At 39.6% G+C, this 7,500-nt stretch overlaps 1 long non-coding RNA gene and 1 pseudogene across 2 annotated transcripts in view; one reads left to right on the top strand and one right to left on the bottom strand.

The window, feature by feature from the left end:
- Positions 1 to 339, bottom strand: part of LOC110048179 (uncharacterized) — a 14,291-nt pseudogene extending 13,952 nt beyond the window's left edge. The window contains exons 1-2 of the transcript XR_016204311.1: positions 324 to 339; positions 130 to 195 (exon numbers count right to left, since the gene is read on the bottom strand). The product of XR_016204311.1 is annotated as an uncharacterized LOC110048179 (transcript). The remainder of the gene's footprint in view (positions 1 to 129; positions 196 to 323) is intronic.
- The window catches only part of LOC110060094 (uncharacterized), a 31,047-nt gene that overhangs the window by 20,511 nt on the left and 3,036 nt on the right, over positions 1 to 7,500 (top strand). Inside the window, exon 2 of the long non-coding RNA XR_016205470.1 lies at positions 1,338 to 4,379. This is a non-coding gene — a long non-coding RNA (uncharacterized LOC110060094). The remainder of the gene's footprint in view (positions 1 to 1,337; positions 4,380 to 7,500) is intronic.

The raw sequence follows: 7,500 nt of genomic DNA, 5'->3' as shown, positions 1-7,500 counted from the left end.
CATTCGTAAACAAATAGTGCATATCATACTCAATTATGCTTAAATTACTTGTAACAACGATCCATTTCACTTCCTATCGGAATCTAAACGAGTAATATATGTACCTTTCTTCGGATTCTTGACATGTACTTTTCTTCGGTTCCCACTCACTTTCCAGGTCGAGATCATTACGAGGAGTATCTGCACCTTCAGATTCTAGGAATGAAAATGGAAGAAATATACATTTTTTGGACAACGGTTTTCCAGAAGCAAACATTAGCATCGAAATTAGGAAGGATACGGCACGGATGTCCAGGGATTGACAAGAAAACACAGTTGCTTACCAGGAAAGTCCTCCATGGCTGCCCACGACGATTAAGACCCCCTGCGTTGAAACTATTCTGTACCCAGAGCTCTCACGGTAAAATGGGCAAGGCCGCGCCATGGACGCTGGCAATCATCAGCCACTGGTCTGCTGACAAACTCTCCAGCATATATTACCTTTTACTTGACCGCCGAGAATTGTATTTTACAAATTCAGCGCAAAACTCAGGTGGTGTTTGTTTATTACGTCCTCCAGTCCCTACGTCCCACGCCCTCGAGTCACCGCGCGTCCCCGAGTCCCGACGTCCTCGGGTCCCACGTCCCCGATTCCCGTCCCCACGTCCCCACGTCCCCGCGTCCCCGCGTCCCACGTCCCCGTGTCCCCGTCTCCCCACGTCCCCGCGTCCCCGCGTCCCCGCGTCCCCGCGTCCCCGCGTCCTCACTTCCCCGCGTCCCACCGTCCCACGTCCCCACGTCCCCGAGTCCCAAGTCCCAAGTCCCACGTCCCAGTCCCCAAGTCCCACGTCCCAGTCCCCAAGTCCCCGTCCCACTTTTAGTCACAGCCCTTTTAGACCCTATCGTCAATAGTTACCGCTTTAGATTTAATATCCAGCGTTAATTAATTGTCTAAATAAGCAACAGAATTTCAGTGAATTTATTACCTTTTTTTCTCCGGACTCAGGCTAGTAGGCTGTCCATCGCCGACATTAAGAAAACAGAAAACACAAGGATAACCTAATAAAGACGTATTTACACTTTTGCAGCGGTTAAAACAGAAGAAATTACGTTTAGATACTGTGACCTTTTGTCCTGATAAGCGTCTGTGCTTTTAGCGGAAAAATCCCATCCTAAGTTGCTACGAGGTTGACTGCGAGATACTGGGTACCCTATTTGTTACTATTTGCCACTATTCTTCACTATTCGCCACTATTCAAGAGTGTTCGCCATTATTCGCACTATTCGTACTATTCGCTATTCGCGACTATTCGCTATTCGACCGCTATTCGGGTTTTCCAGACACCCTATCGTGAGAGTGTTTTGCCGGATCTTTCTGCATGTTCCGAAACACATTTACAGCTGCCTTTGAAGCTTAATATTGTTGGTAAGAAGCTTTGTGAAGTGTAGTGCGTTGTATTATGTTGTTTGTAGCAATAGAGTGAGTAATTTTAAATGGCTCAAGTTTACGAAGCCATTTCGACATGTTCATCAGCAATTTAAGTATTGTTGATCGTGTTGCTTTCAAGCGGCACGAACTAAGCAGGCACTAGTTTGTATAGTCCACACTGTCATGTTTTTCATTTTGCCATTAAGATCTGCCTCCGTCATGGGCATAAGGAAACGCTGTCATGCCGACAGAGCAAATTTTCACTCAGCTTATTACCACCTTGCATCGCCAAATGCCACCAAACATACAGCTTAGTTGGATAAAAAATGCTATAGAGCAAAGCAAAAACAGTAGTTTCGAAATAAAGTGCAGGATTGCAAGGATTGAAATTGGTTACAGTTCAAGAAATTTGACTTTAGTTCAGGATGTCAAGAAATCGAGTTTACCATTCTTGTGACAGTTTGAACTTTCGAGCCTTTATTTTGTCTGGTATTTCTTTGCTTCTATCAGTATTGGGAATGATTTCTACCGATTTTAAAGTAAGCTTAAAGTAATCTCCTGGGCACAATCATGAAAACAAATGTACAATACATTTCCCTGAATGTTCCCTACCAAGCACAGTCTCTAAAAATAAATTAAACTGGGTCACCATGGTTGCAAAAGAGATATGATGTACCAGTCTTACCCTATTTTGCCAGGTCCTATAAATAGTACAGTACTATTCATTTCTTTTATCACTCCACATTACATTTTGCGGTGGCTGAAAGGTACAGTTTTTGGAAGAACTTTGATAGGCATACATGAAGTTTTGAGAATAAGGAACAACATAATAAACAACTTATGCAAAAGAATCGGATCATGTGTATTTTGTGCACCCCTCGACCGATATATCGGTCGACCTAACGACCGACACTCGACCGATATGTCGGTCGATATGTCGACCGAGAGTGGTTGTCTGATTGTCGGCCGACCTGTCGATCGATAGGCTACCGACATTCCGCCGATACTGCACCGATACTGGTGACTAGCCTGCGTCGCAGACGTAATTTAACCTAGGTTAATAACGTCTGCTGAGCAGCGCAGATATCCCTGTTCTACCCCCCGCTTCTCAGAGGCTTCTTTGTATAAACCTGGCGTACTCAATCGAACCAATCGAACTCAATCGTAGCCTTAGTAGAATGATTTAACAACAAGTACGACAGGGCAAGGCTGAAACCCAGCCCCGTTCCATACCAGAAAAATCATAGGGACTACGCCAGTGAAGGCCAGATACCACAACAGCTATGGCGATGTGAAAAAGTTGCTTAAACGTGAATTCGCGTTTTTTGATTTTTTTTTTATCTTGAATGTTTTGTCAAATGCTTGCGTAACTCTCCTAAATTTTAAGTCGTGCAGTAACCCCTCTTCCATGCAAGGAAATGTAAAAATCAAAAAACAGCAAAAGCATTAGTGCGATGCATGGACAAATTCAAGACTTGCTTGTCTTTCATCAGTTCTATTCCAGCACCTCGTTATCCTTCATCGTCCTTTTTTCCTGTCAACTGTATTTTGTGTATTTGGCAGTATTTCACGAGGGTGTCTTGCTTGACAACGGCTGAATGATCCGAACATAAAGGCTTCAGAAATTTTTAAGGTTGACCAAAAAAGGATGAAATGCGCATAACTTATACATCTGACACTGGCAGTCAAAGCTTTTGACTTATATTATACGACAGTCGACCGATATACCACCGAATGTCGACCGATATTCCACCGACAGTCAACGGTCAACGTATCGGCCGAGTGTCGGCCGCTATATCGATCGACACTCGGCCGATGTATCCGACCGACACTCGGCTGATATCTCGGCCGATATATCGGTCGATATGTCGACCGACATATCTCGGTCGATATATCGGTTGAGTGTCGGTCGATATATCGGCCGATACCTCGGTCGAGTGTCGGTCGATATGTCGACCGATATATCGGTCGAGGGGTGCACAAAATACACATGATCCAAAGAATCTAAAATAATCCAAATGACATACAATCAAAGCGTTCCTCAAGTTGTTGGATTTTAAGGTCTTAATTTGTGTCCACAAGTAATGATTTTGTTTTTGATGCTATTGAATACGTGTAAAATTCTGCACTTTAAGGGTTCGCAATATAGTGCTAAGGAATCACCAGTAAAGGTCAGGGTTGTTTGTCCTTCTTTTCTTCTTTTCCCCTGTTGTTGACTGGCTACCTTTAAGCTGTTTGTTACGAAGCAGTGTTTTGTAGACACGCAGTGTATATAGTCATCATGTGAGGCTGCTTCAAGAAGTGCTTGCCTAGGTTGCCTTTCCTATGCAGCTGGTCCAATTAGTACGTAATAGGGATACATGCCAATGCCTTGTCATGTCTCCATTAGGTGGCATTGCCATTATCTCTTTGTGCCAGCTCTTGTGTGAGGAACATTGCCATTCTTGTTATCTTCTGGAGAGTTGATTCATGTTTTTGGATACTTGGGTTTTTTGTTCCTTTAATGTAAAAACAATTAAAGAAGGGGAAAACGGTTTGTTTATCTACTTGTATTTTTATTCTCAAGGATGTCTTTTATCACTTAGTCAATATGATGACTAATTTGTAGTTCTCACCAGCTAAACTTTGCCACTAGAGATTCAGTCTGTTCAGTTTTGGTTTCATTGTTAGTTGAAATAGACTTTAAAAACCTAGGTCTTGATAAGATAGTCATACTCTTGCAGTTGTTTCTGATTGAATTTTGTTTTCTTTTAAATTTCCCTTTACTGAGGAACAGCTTTTAATCTACAAGGCTGCATGTTATTTTAAAACAGTCAGTGTAACTTCAAATATAATGGCATTTGTGTGATTTTGTGTTTAATAATAGTGCTTTGAATTTCTGTTTTTGCTGTAATGGATGATCGTCATGGGTTGGATGAGGGAAAACATACACAAACCAAAGAAAGTCTTAGTAGAGAAGGGACTAGGGATGGTGAGCATCAGCCCTTACTATGATATGTATCAGTTACCATGTGGTGATAACTTTTTTAGAGTTGTGTCTTGCCAAAATAGTTCATTTGTTTGTTACCTGTACGTAAATGGGTCTTAACTGTAATGGCAGCACTTTCTCAAGAATTTTAGGGCTTATTTCCTTATATTATGCTTCAATATCTGGTTAGCTTATGAGTATTTTCTTGTACACTAAGTACTCCAGCAATACTAAGAAGAATTGCAAACCAAATGTGAGAAAGCCAACTTAGAGGAGAATCTTTGTTTACAATATTTGCCTCATTACCATAAGCGATACAGTTTCTGATGGAGCTACAAAGAGAATAATACTGAATATTGAAAGGGCACAGCACGATTAACTGTCCCAAGGAATTTGAGCGCGATGTATTGAATACTTTTTGTGCGACGAGGTTTAAAAGCTCAAAATTTTACAAAGAATGTATGAGCTCATTAGCGCTTTTGCCACACAGAAATTTTGATGTTTCTGAAAGCCAATTTCTCCTCGAATATTACACCCAAAGAGCCAAGAATTTCACCACTTACTAAGTTTCACAAGCTCTTTAAGTTTTTCTAGTAAAATCGTGTCTAGCATGATGCCTTCTACGCACAAAGTCGTATGTTAATGAGGAAAAATGTAAACAATCACGTAAGCAAAGATTCGCCTATAGTTTTGGCTATTATTTTTCAAAACACAACTTCTTCGAACCTAGATAAATTAGCCAGTTTCTAATTTTTAATTCCTTTTCATCCCTGCTATGAAGGCTTAAAATGTAGCACTGGGAGTGTTTAGTAGATAGAGTTTCAAAATCTTAAGGAAGAAGTGATTGTGCACTACCACTTTAATGCATAGCTTAATATCCTTGTGTATCCATTAAACTAGTCAACAACCCATTGTTCCCACTAGAACAACATAATTTTGTTTTTAAAATTGATATAAATAAAATTCTCAACTTACCGGTAGTTTGGGAGGTTCTGTGGTATATTATAGGTGAAGGTATAGATGTATGGCAGTGATACAAGCAATGTCATATGTAGCTACTTAAGCATTTGTCGCAGTGCACATATTTTTTCTATTCTTTGTTGTGACTCTTATTTAAAACCCCAAAAGCTGTGAACAAGACAGCTTGTGGGAAGTTGAGCTTTCTGTGTCAGCAAATAACAACCTTATCTTTTGAAGTGCCCTTTACAAAGTAACCAACAGCACTTCAATGACAAAACTGGTAAACCATACATGTAAAATTGCCCCTACTGTATTCTACATGTATACTTACAGCCTTCAAAGCACTCACTTTCTTTCCTGCAATGGTTTGGGGCACAGCAAACATAAATGAATTAAGAGAGGTGGAGGAGTCGAGGAGGCAGAGTAAAGAAAACTTTTGGATGCCGCAAAGCTCTTAGAATGAGCTTGACGGCTATTAATGCAGTGTTCGACACTACCTTTCTTGCTAATTTGCCATTTGGGTAACTAGTTCTGTTTTTGTTGGTTCCCCATGTGTCTTTTTAGTTGCCTACCTAGTAGACTTTTGTTGCCCATTAGCACTCATGAGAAAATTTCCACTTGCGGAAATGCTCATAACAACTTTTTTATAAACTTGCCTTCTTGTTTTGATGTTGCAACAATGATTCATTGGGTGATTGATCAGTCATAGAGCACATCCCTCACAAGATTTTAAACATCCACGAATTGTGCCCACACATTTTGATGAGACTCCACTTTTCTGACAAATAGACCCAGTGAAGCACTTTTACTGGTCAAATACGATGAACCAACTGTCATGAATGGAAACCGGCATAATTCATGCCCTGAAGCACCTCATTATCATTAATATTATTGTTATTATTTTTGTTGTGATCGTTGTTGTTGTTTTTATTATTGTTATTTTATTTATTATTATTGTTATTATTAATAATTGTCTTTTTAACTATATATTAAGGAAGTGCAAAAAGATGGTTCAGCCTGTACCTGTAGTAGCCATTTTGTATTTGTAATCATAGATTAATAAAACTGCTTCTCTGCCTCACCAGAGATTAGTCGGGGAGTAGCTTACAATCCTGACAACAGTGCTTCATTTCTTTTTGAGTCACAACAGTAAAACTTGTAGCCAAAATATTGCAATACCGCGCAATTTGTGTGGAAAGACTTTGACACAAAAGTTATTTCCAAATACTGTTGCAAAATGCATCTTTGAAAATTCAAGGAGGTTATCAAGCATTTTATAGTGTTTTGAGAACTAGGGATTAATGCTTTTTATGGTTCGCATGATTACTAATTGACTAGCCACTTTGATTTAGCAAGCTTTGGGGCAAGCTTCTCACAAAATTTGGGTTCATGGCTGTTTCGGAAATGAGATTCAATTATATAGAAACTTCCAGTGAATGTTAGAGTTGAGTTTACATGTCTTTGACCTTAATACTTCCGAACTTCTGCTCAAATGATTTCCCCGAAACTTGGGCATGGTTTGTATTAAGTCAAAATAAGCTGGTTCCAGAAATTGAGTGAAAGTATGCCAGCCAGCAAATTTTTTTTACTGGTAGTGTTGTTGTCCAAAAAATGGGGTCCAGTCAAACACCAGTGAGAATAAAAATATTATTCCCAGTAAATGGAATTAAGTAACATTATCACCGAGTGAAAGACAAAATATTTCCCAAAGTTTCTTAGCCAACACTTTAAAGCCCCAAAATTTATGTTGCAAACTTTGACATGGGTGTGCGTGCCAAGAATAGCTGCAGGGCCACCTTAAGTAATGCTGAAATGGAATCAATAGAATAACCATGATAAGAATGGTGTTATCCTTTTGATACAATATTAGTAACAAACAGTGGGGCTTGACTTTTCAAAATTACAGAAAAACTCAAATTGCATCCAGGGCCACCAGATCACAGTTTTCAAGCAACATACATTTAAATAGAAACGAATTGTTAGCCAAATTAACTTTAACTTAAAATAACAGACACTTTTTAAAAATATAGTGGTTTGCTATTAAATAGTTGAAAAACAGTTCCTTTACATTGCTATATGAGGAAACATAAGAAATGAAAAGGGTTTGTCAAACACAACTCGATACACCACCACCACCACCAACATAAATTATGGTACTCTCCCA

The sequence above is a fragment of the Orbicella faveolata genome, unplaced genomic scaffold, assembly GCF_042242905.1.
Source record: "Orbicella faveolata isolate gen_17 unplaced genomic scaffold, um_ofav_v1 contig_12, whole genome shotgun sequence".
NCBI classification, from domain to species: domain Eukaryota; kingdom Metazoa; phylum Cnidaria; class Anthozoa; order Scleractinia; family Merulinidae; genus Orbicella; species Orbicella faveolata.
This window is presented reverse-complemented; position numbering and strand designations above follow the sequence as displayed.